At 50.6% G+C, this 10,622-nt stretch overlaps 1 pseudogene; it reads left to right on the top strand.

Moving 5' to 3' along the window:
- The first annotated feature begins 243 nt into the window (after positions 1-243).
- LOC135977903 (cytoplasmic tRNA 2-thiolation protein 1-like) lies at positions 244-2,078 on the top strand (annotated as a pseudogene).
- The last annotated feature ends 8,544 nt before the right edge of the window (positions 2,079-10,622 follow it).

Here is a 10,622-nt window from a genome sequence, read left to right as displayed (position 1 = left end):
AGATCCATGTCCCCCAGTAAGGGGAACTGAGTTTTGGAACAACTGCCCCAGGGATGGCACAGATTCTCCATCCCTCAGAGTCTTTCCATTGAGATCAAAAGCTCCACTCTAGCTCCACCATCAGATTTGGGCTTGAAAGCTCGGGCATTGGGGGAGACGCCATAGCTCCCTGACACTCTTTGCACCAACCGTGGTTGCCAAGAAAGTTCATCTGGCAGCAGCCATATGGGTCCACCAAGCAACATGTCTAAGCCTCGCTCCTGTACCAGATGTGACCCCCACGTGACGGAAATGGGTGCTGGGCGAAATGAGGACAACCCGCCAATAGCAGGTAGTTAGCCTGGGGAAGGAAGGACACTTTCTGTAGCCCAGAAACCCTGCTCCCTGGCTGGGAGGGGGTTAATCACAGGAGGTCTTTGGGAGAAGGACAAGGTGGGGAAGGATGCACCATTAACATGAGTGGAGATTAGGGGAGAGCTTTCTGCCCCATCATTCCTCACCAGTGGAGGGGAGGGATCACTGTCTGGGGAGCTGCCCCCAAGTCTGCCTAACCCCCCTGCAATCTGACCCACCCCACCCAGAAACCCCCACACCTTAATCCCCACCCTGTGCATTTTGAGCCCCCACCCAGATCACCTTCCCACCACCCAATATAGAAGTCAAACTAAGCCCATGTCTTTGGGGCACACAGTACCAGGAGAGCAGCTGAGGTGCAGCATCTCAGCACTGTCCTTGGGTGGGCTCGACCCACCCTCCTCTCGGTTAGCAGCCGAACTGCTGCATCACAGGAACACTGGTATGACTACCCACTCCCCGGGCTGCTGCCTCACATCCTGCACCTCTTCCTGCCAGTGCCCAAGCTAAGGTGGGAGTCAGGAGCTGGGGAGCCTTGTATATAAATGGAATCCCCAGCTGGGGGGGGGAGAAGCTGCCAACGCAGCATGACAGGACCCACTTACCTCTAGGCCAGCTTTGGAGTCAAGCTAGAGCACCCTTAACTCCGCCCCTTTGTAGCTTTCAATCCTCCCCGTCCCTAGAGCAGTCATTCCAAAACTCAATTCCCCTTGCTGGGGAAAATCTGCCCCTTATTTCCAGTCTGGATTTGTCAGGCTTCATCCTTCAGCAGTTGGACCTCCAGTGGGGGGAGGGAGCCGGCGGAGTCCTGCTACTGGGCATGGGCAAGACGGCCACAGTGGTACAGGAGAGCCCATGGAGAGCATGTGGCACAGGAGTGCTTGGGCCAGGGTCAGGCCAGGATAGCCTTGGAGGCAGTTGGGAGGGGCCTCAGCAGGGGGGTTGCTGCTCAGCCTGAACAAGGTCTCCCCAGGTGTGCGTGTGTGTGGAGGATGCTGTGGGATGGAGGCAGGGGACACCATCGGGTCTGATTTCGGGGGCTCTGTGCAGGGGGAAGTGACTCCATGAGCTCTGCTGTGGAGGGCTCTACCATTTTGGCCTGACCCCTCTGCTCTCCCCCACAGGGAACAACGTAGACAACGTGGCCGAGAAGATGCTGCTGAACTTCCTGTGGGGTGATATGGGCCGGCTGCACCGGAGGGCCAGGATTGGGGCTGGTGGGGGTGGAGGGGGCCGTGCTCTGCTGCAAGCCCCTGCACCATGCCTACAAGGAGATCGTCCCTTGTGCCTACTTCCAGGGCCTGGACTACTTCAGCACTGAGTGCATCTACACCCCCCAGGCCTACCGCGGCTACGCCTGTGCCCTGCTAAAGGAGCTGGAGGCCACCCGGCCCAGCGCCATGACTGACCTGGGCCACTCGTGGGAGTGACTCTTGCTGCTCCCCGACCTCCGCATGCTGGCCCACGGCACCTGCCAGCGCTGCGGCTACGTGGCCAGCCAGCCCCTGGGCAAGGCCTGCATCCAGCTGGAGGGGCTCGACTGCGGCCTGCCCAAGCTGGGCATCGGCAAGCACCAGCGCCTGCGGGACAAGCTTCAGGACAGGCATCCTCTCACCCACGTGGAGCGCAGGTGCCTGGGGGCCCCGGCCGAGTCCGAGCGGGAGCTGGGGGCACAGGGCATGGAGCCGTGGGTGAACGAGGAGCTGGTGGTGGATCGGAGCTGACTGATCCTCCAGATTGTTGCCTGACTTAGATGATGTATTAATCCCCAGTTAATACTTCGATGGTTGACAGGGTCTGGCCCCAAGATCAGGTCCAATTTTATTTAAATTGTTATGTAGTTGGGAACCCCGCTACACTCCCACTACAGGAACTCTTTTATATTTACAACTATAATTTATTCATACATTTAGCACAGTCACAAACACCCCAACTCAGCAAGGTAGATAGAGATAGTATCAAACGTCTGTCTGCACATCCATCTACCCACCCCATCTCCTGCAGAGCAACCTGAAGTGTTAGCCATCATCTTCCTCATCACCAGCACCTTCCCCATCATCTTCCTCATCACCAACACCTTCCCCATCATCCCCAGTGGCCAACTTCTGGCACCTCCCAAGGACGACATCTCCTTCTCCTACTGTCCCTAGGCTGGGATTCAACTATTACAATACCTTATGCTGACGTTACCATGTCTAATGCATATTCAGTAGGGTTTTTCCCTCTCCCTTCTTTGTATTTCCTCCCCTTACCAAGGTTGGAGTGTCTTTTTCCATAGGTTAGTGTATCAGCTATCTTAACTTATTATCATGTATGTCAGTTTGTTACCATGGCCCTTTAGTGGTTAGGTATCTGTGGATGTAGCTCATGTACCCGTTATGTACATCAGTTCGTTGCCATGACACTTGTGCAGTTGGATTATGTACCTGTGGTCAGAATTTCCCTGTAAACACTCTCTTTTCTGTTCCCCAATACTCGTGTTTTTCCGTTGGGCCGTTTATTTGTGGCAAAGTTCACAGGCTTCAAACCTTATGCTAACTTGCTGAAGTGAATGTCTTACAGGATACAGGCCTGTACGTTCTTTGAATTACTGCTGAATGTAATGCAAATCAATGACTATAATAAAGACAAGCTAGCACACTGGGCTACACAATTGTGACGTCTGCATTTTGCTGTGTATGCACAGAGCCAGTAGGACATGATCCACCACTGACAGAGCCCTGTAAACAAAAATGAAAAGAAAGATTTTCCCTGGGAAGAGAGGCCCAGGAGGTGTGAAGTCCGACAGCAGAGCAGTGAAATGGCCCCTTTTGTTGGCAATGTGGGTGAGAACCATGAATCACGGGTGCTGGGCCTTGAATGTTCTGAGCAATTTGTCACCTGTGACACCATTCAGACAAAAAGTTTCATACTTTCTGACAGTGACTGGCTGTAACAAAGCGGCCTTTGGCAGGATACTACTGAGGGTATCAAATCAGGACAAATTGCTTAGAACAGGGCAGTTACAGCCCAAGGCTGGGGGTTCTTTGCACACCAAACCAGCCAAACAGAGAGCACTTCAGTTTTACCCCACTGGCTAACCAGAAGTCATACAAGCAATTCTTTTAGACACTCTAGTTTCCCACTATCACCACCAGCACTGCTCCTTATGGGGATGAATGGTTATGAAAAACAATGCCCCAGTAAAAGAAAAAAGGTTCTCCTGATCCCAAAGGACCAAACACCAGACCCAGGTCAATATACAAGTCAGATCTTACCCACAAATCACATTGCTGCCAATCCTTTAGAATCTAAAATCTAAAGGTTTATTCTTAAAAAGAAAGAAATATAGATGAAAGTTAAAATTGGTTAAATGGAATCAATTATATACAGTAATGGCAAAATTCTTGGTTCAGGCTCGTAGTAGTGATGGAATAAACTGCAGGTTCAAATCAAGTCTCTGGAGTACATCCACAGCTTGGATGGGTCATTCAGTCCTTTCTTCAGAGCTTCAGTTTGTAGCAAAGTTCCTCCAGAGATAAGAAGCAGGATTGAAGACACAATGGAGGGATTTCCAGGGCCTTTTATATTCTCTGCCATGCAGCCTGTGCTTCCTTTGTTTCAAACACAAGCTGCCCAGCACATGGCTCGAAAGCCTTCGAGTTCTCTCCATACGCATGTCCCCACATGCCTTGCTGAGTCTTAAGGTGTATCTGCCTTCTCTCAATGGGTCGACTGTATAGCTGATGGTCCTTACTGGGTCATCAAGCAGGCTAGGCAGTGCTCATGCCAAACTGTCTGGGGTGTCACCTAGAAGTGTAGCATAAATACAGACAGTATAGAGCCAATACTCATAACTTTAAATACAAAAATGATACCTGCATACAGACAGCATAACCATAACCAGCAAATCAGAACCTTTTCAAAGACCCAACCCCTGCTGCAGTCCTCAAGGGAATGGAGGTGAGGCAGGGGAGGAGCAGGGGCAGGAAGAGATGGGGCTGGAATGGAGCAGGGGCAGAGGCCATGGGGAAGAGGTGGAGCAGGGGCTGGAGTAGTATTCAGCTGCGTAGGGCACCAGGAAATTTGATGCCCCAAATTTCCTGGTGCCCTACACTGCTGCATACTCTGCACATGGGTAAGGACGGCCCTGTATATGGTCATACTTCATGCCAATAACGTCACATGGTCCCAAAGGTATGTGGACTGCTGTGTGAGGTGCTGCTTCCAATGGTGCCTGGAACTGCTGATTTGGACAGTGAATGGGCTACACCCGTCGTACCAGTAATTGAGAAGGAAGCTTAGTCTGAATGTGGAGATTTCAAAGGGATGCGGAATCCAGGTTTATGTGCAGACCCGCACCCATTACCTCGTATTGAAGATTTGTTTGCTACTCTTAGTGGTGGACAGCACGTCACTAAATTGAATTTGCTCAATGCAGATCTACAAATGGGAATTGATCCAGCATCTCCTCATAATCAACGTGCAAAAGGCTTATTTTGTTACCACAGGTGTCAGTATCACCTGGGCACCTGCCCTGTCCCTGAAAGCCGTGGATGAGATTCTGAAGAGACTGGATGATGTTCAATGTGAGTTGGACGACATCCTTGTTATAGGAAAGGCTCAAGAGTATCAAATTCAAAATTTGGACGCCATCTTACAACATTTGGAAGACCATGGACTGAGAGTAGGTCATGATAAATGTGAGTTTTTCAGACCTTCATTTTAAAATCCTGGAGATGTAAGTGATGCCACAGGCTTAAGGAAACCACTAGAGAACGAGAAGGCAGCTCTTGAAGTGCCACAGCCAGATAAAGTGTTGTAGTTTGGTTCATTCTTAGGACAGCTTAACTACTACGGTAAAATTCTGCCTAATCTGGCAACATCCTGATATTGCCTCATGTGTAGCCAAATCCCAAACTGTGGAAATTGATTGATGACCTGAGAATCAGCATCATTCTTTTTAAGTCGGAGACTTACTGTGGGCTTAAACTCCGGTTGAGGACCGAAATGGGTACCTGGGGAGCTTGTAAAGTGCATGGGACTTGTTTTGTTCATAGTAAAACTATTCAATGGTGTTTTATGGAAATGACATAATGACATAATGACAATGAGTCCCGGACTCCGGGGATGTTCCTGTAGGACTTTCTGCAGGACACTGCCGCACCACCATCCCCATGTTATCACAATGGGGCATGAAAATCAGTTGTGTGCCTGAACTTATAAATCATTGAGTTATTGCGTTGCTGTGCCACGGCAGAATAATCCCTTTGAATGCAGGAGTCCACGGTAGTCGAACCGCAATGCTTAGGTTATATAGTGTTTATTGTTAGCCATGTAACGGTAATGTATATGTGCTTGGAAAGCTTTTTATAGTAGGATGAAGGAATGTGATGCTCTGTCCCTTTAAATGTTTGAGCACTGCCCTCAGTGCCTGCAAAGCATCACTTTCCTGTGAGCTTCAGTTTTGCCCCTAGAACAGCAAAGGGAGCACAGCAGACAGCTGCGTTTCTATCAGCCCCTTCTGAGTCTGGGTCTATCTCCTTCTCTGCTGGGTCCAGAAATATAACAAGGTAGTGGCTGATCACTCTGTCTTCAGATACACCAGACGAGGATCAATAATTATCATAAAACACCAGCATTAAAGAGGTGAATTGCCCATGAACACACCCTTTGCAATCTAGCAATGAGTCTGTCACCATGGCTCAGTGGGTCACTGCTGAGAACACCAGATTCAGGACAAACTGCTGAGAAATGGGGCAGACGCATCCCAAACTGGTGGTTATTTTTCCATAAGATTTACCAAGCCAGGAACAAAAATAAACTTCTGTCTCAGCACACTGGTTAAAAAGAAGTCAGAAATGCAGCCTCCTTAGGTATCCCTGCTCTTGTTTCACCACCCAGACACTAAACCGAATGATGAATGGTTATTTAAAGCCAATTTCATCAAACAAAGGGTTCTTCTAATCCCAAGAGATCAGCCACACAGGCAGGCCCGTATATAACTCAGATCTTACCCAATAATCAGTCTGCTGCCAATCCTTTAGTATCTCATATCGAAAGGTTTATTTATAAGACAAAAGAAAGAGTTACAATGGTCAAAGAAATCAAACACGTACTATCATCGAAGAGTTCTTGTATCAGGTTTGAAGCAGAGATGGAATAAACTGCCGGCTTCTAAAATGTCTGGTAACTTCTAAAATATTGGAAAGTCCTCAGTTCCTGGGTTTGAATGCTCCTGTTAGTGCAAGTCCCTAGTCCAGAGAACAGAGCAGGAAAGAGGCAAAATGGAGTTGCTTCCAAGTTTTTTTGTTTGTTTGTTTGTATCTTCTCTCATGTGGAGGGAACTTCATTGTCCCAAAGTATCCAGTACAGTTTGTGGAAAAGTACAGGCACAAGATGGAGTCCTGGGTAACATGAGCAAGTCATCTGTCCTTGCATGCTTTGATGAGTCATAGCAAGAAGACATTACCCATATTCTCGCTACAATGGCCTCAGGAAGGACCATCAGGTGGGAATAAGCTTCTTCTTTGGTCTATTGTGTGAGCTAAGTATTCCTCAATGGGCCATCAACTCAAATAGTCCATTCATAATGTGCTGGCCAGACTGGATATAATGTACATGGTGGGTGTTACCCCAGGAGCAAACACATTTGAAATACATGTAGATAGTCAATATTCATAGCCAAACCATTGGAACAGGTTTCTTCCCAGTTTTGACGTGCTCTGTATTTTTTTTGCTACGAAGTGCTAAAAACACCCCACCCCCTCCAACAACAGAAGTTTTTACCTCTGCTGAACCCTTCTCTTTTTGAGTGTGTTCTCACTCAGGATCCCTTTGTCAGATTCATTTAAAAATCTATTGTAAATTTCTACCTCAAGCCCAGATGCAAAATACCAGTTTTGAGAGACAAGGTGAATGAGGTGGACTTTGCCAGCCTTGGACAACAAACTGTGAGTGGGGAGCAGGGAGAGTTTGGTGCAGAAGGCAGCTGTGGCAGGGGATTGGGGTGCAGGAGGGGGTGAGGGGTATGGGAGGGAGTTTGGGTGCAGGAGGGGGTTCTGACCTGGGGCAGGGGTTTGGGGTAAAGGAGGGGGTGCAGGATCTGGGAGGGAGTTTGGGTGCAGGAGGGGGTTCTGACCAGGGGCAAGGAGTTGGGGTGCAGGAGGGGGTGCGAGGTGTGGGCTCTGGCCGGGATGTGCTTCCAGAAGTGGCTGGCTGATGGCACGTCTCTGCTTGCTCCCGTGGGGAGGGGACAGCATGTCTCCATGTGCTGCCTGCGCCTGCAAGTGCTGCCAATGGGAGCTGCAGGGATGATGCTGGGGATGGGGGCAGCATGCAGATCTGCATCCCTCCACCCCTCCAGGGGCCGCAGAGAGGTGCCAGCAGTGAGTTTCTTCTGGGAGCAGCATGGGGCCAGGGCAGGCAGTCTGAGCGCCCCGGAGATCCCTGTGTGTGATTTATTTTTTCGGGGGCCCCCTGAGCCAGGGCCCAGGGCTGCAGCCCCTAAAGCCCTGCCTTAATCTGGCCCTGGGCATAGGCGGTCGAGCCCAGCGGTCACAGTTGGGCTGAGGTTTGCCCACCAGGGATAGGAGTCACCGGGATGTCAGGGTCAGGGTCAGAGTCAGGCCAGGATCAGAGACTGGAGATCAGAGGCAGTACCTCCAGGGAGGGTGTGAGTAGGCAAGTCTAAGAGCATATGCTAAGAATGATACTATAGATATCCCCAGTGTAACCCTTCTCCCAGGCCAAGTTGATAGCAGCAAGGGCCAGATTCAGTACATAGGGGTCCCCTCCCAACAATGCAATGCAAAACCGTCTTGAGCTCCCACCCCGTGGCCTGGGCACCTCAAAGAAGCAATACTTCCCCTCTCGCAAGCACAGAGTCTTCGTATAGCAGAACATCTTTAATAACATGAGGGTAAATGACATCAGCATTAAATTGGGAAAACATCACACCTAGGGTTCATAGACCAAACCATGAGCAAAGACCCACCCCAGCAAATTAGGCCATGTCCTTTCCCTTTAGTTCTTGAGTCCAGCAACCAAGAATCACCCAAAGTCCCAAAAGTCCAACAACCTAAAAGTTTCTGTCCCTTGTCAGTTCCTGGAGGGAAATGGGTGTGTGTTAAGGAGCCCCTTACATGGCCCAAGGCTGACTGCCCCACCTCTCCAGAAAGTTCTGCTACAGCCTTCACCACAAGCTGCTCTGCTTCTCCCATGTCCCTTGTCTAGCAAGTGCTGCTTAGTTGATGGTGAGTCCCTCTGTCATAAAACAGTTCCACTGCCTTGATTCACATAATCAGGGCAACAACACTTTATTCTTTCTGCCCCAATAACAGAGAAACTGAGGATCCCACAGCAGCCAAAGTGACCATTTGGGCTGCTGTGGGCTCATGCTAGGTGGGCTGGGTGTCCCTAAGGAAACAAGATCAGCCCCTGAAGTTCTTTTGCACAACGTGGCACAATTCACCATCAGATGTCAGGGCAGAGCTCATCCTGACTCTGCTTACACCAGTACTGTATTATTCCTACCTGTTTATGTGGGTTGGCGCATTTCTGGTTTTATCACTGATTTTAATAAAAATCATCGAGGCTTTGCTTTGCCTTCATTGTATGTGTCCTCGTCATTCACCCCGGGGTTCCGTACGAGATATTGAACTCGTTGGTTTAGTTCTGTGTAGCCTGATTCTGGGACAAGAACCCTCTTCCCCTCAGCTCATTAATCACTTCAGTTGGCAACCAATACAAGTGTTCTTAACCATTAAAAGAATCAGGCAACACTGAAAAATTTAGTGAGTGGGAATCCAGCTGTGCAACAAGCTTCTAACATCTGTCTGAGCTACAGGCACAGTGCTCCCAGAGCTCGGGTGCTGTGTTCCTCCCCACTGCAGGGTGAGTAGAAAGCAGAGCTGCACCCCACCACTCAATGCAAATAGGGAGAGATGTGCCACCCCTCTACCCAAGAGAAAAGGGGATGAAGTGTTTGTGGCCCATTCAGGCAGTGCCATCACTGCTCAGCACAATCCCCTCCCCCAGCCAGGATAAGAACCAAGGAGTCCTGTCTCCCAGCTCTGTTCCACCCCCTGCTCTAACCTATTAGGCCCCACTCCTCTCCCAGAGCTGGGGCTAGAACCCAGGAGTCCTGACTCCTAGAATATCATGGCTGGAAGGGACCTCAGGAGATCACCTAGTCTAACCCCCTGCTCAAAGCAGGACCACTCCCCAACTAAATCATCCCTGACAGATTTTTTGCCCCAGATCCCTAAATGGTTCCCTCAAGGATTGAACTCACAACCCTGGGGTTAGCAGGCCGATGCTCAAACCACTGAGCTATCCCTCCCCCCATCTCTAGCACTAGAGAATCCCCACCATGTGAAGACTGTAATTCTAGCAAGACCGCACACACCCCATAGGAGACCCGTAACCAAAGAGAGATCCCCCACCATGGCAGGACTGTACTCATATTTCCACAGCACCTCCAGCATTCCAAACCTGCAGCCTGTCCATGCATGGGGTGCAAACAGGCAGCTCCATGAACCCCTGCTCCCTTCTCGGTGCTGCTTCCCCCACCCCCACCCTCAGCCACAAAATCCTGGATTGGGGCAGACCCAGGCATTTCTCTCCCAAGCCCGGACCCTCCGTTACACTCCCCTTGTAAGGGGAACAACGTTCCTGACACACCATGTCCCTGGGCTGCTAGAGGGCAAATGCAGATGGGAGAGGCGGGGAATTATTTTTAGTCTGAATTTGTCTAGCTTCAGCTTCCAACCCCTGGATCTGGTTCTATCTTTTTCTAACCCCATCAAAGATTCCTCTAATACAGGGGTGGGCAAACTATGGCCCGCAGGCCGCATCCGGCCCGAGAGCAGTTTTAAGCCAGCCCGCGAGCTCCTGCTGGAGAGCAGGGTCGGGGGCTGCACAATGCTTAGGAACCAGAGAAGGGACATGCCACTGCTTCCGGGAATCGCTTGAGGCAAGTGCCACTTGGAGCCTGCACCCCTGAGCCTCTCCCAAAGCCCCAACCCCCTGCCCAAGCCCTGATCCCTCTCCCACTCTCCAAACCCCTCGATCCCAGCCCAGAGCATCCTCCTGCATCCCAAACCTCTCATCCGTAGCCCCACTTCAGAGCCCACACTCCCAGCCAGAACCTGAACCCCTTCCCGCACCCCTACCCAGCCCTGATCCCCCTCTCGGCCTCCAAATCCTTTGTTCCAAGCCCAGAGCTCTCTCCTACACCCCAAACTCCTCATCCCCAGCTCCACCCCAGAGCCCGCACCCCAACCAGA

Source organism: Chrysemys picta, unplaced genomic scaffold, assembly GCF_011386835.1.
Source record: "Chrysemys picta bellii isolate R12L10 unplaced genomic scaffold, ASM1138683v2 scaf72, whole genome shotgun sequence".
NCBI classification, from domain to species: domain Eukaryota; kingdom Metazoa; phylum Chordata; order Testudines; family Emydidae; genus Chrysemys; species Chrysemys picta.
Note: the sequence above shows the minus strand (reverse complement) of the source record. Positions and strands in the feature narration are given on the sequence as shown.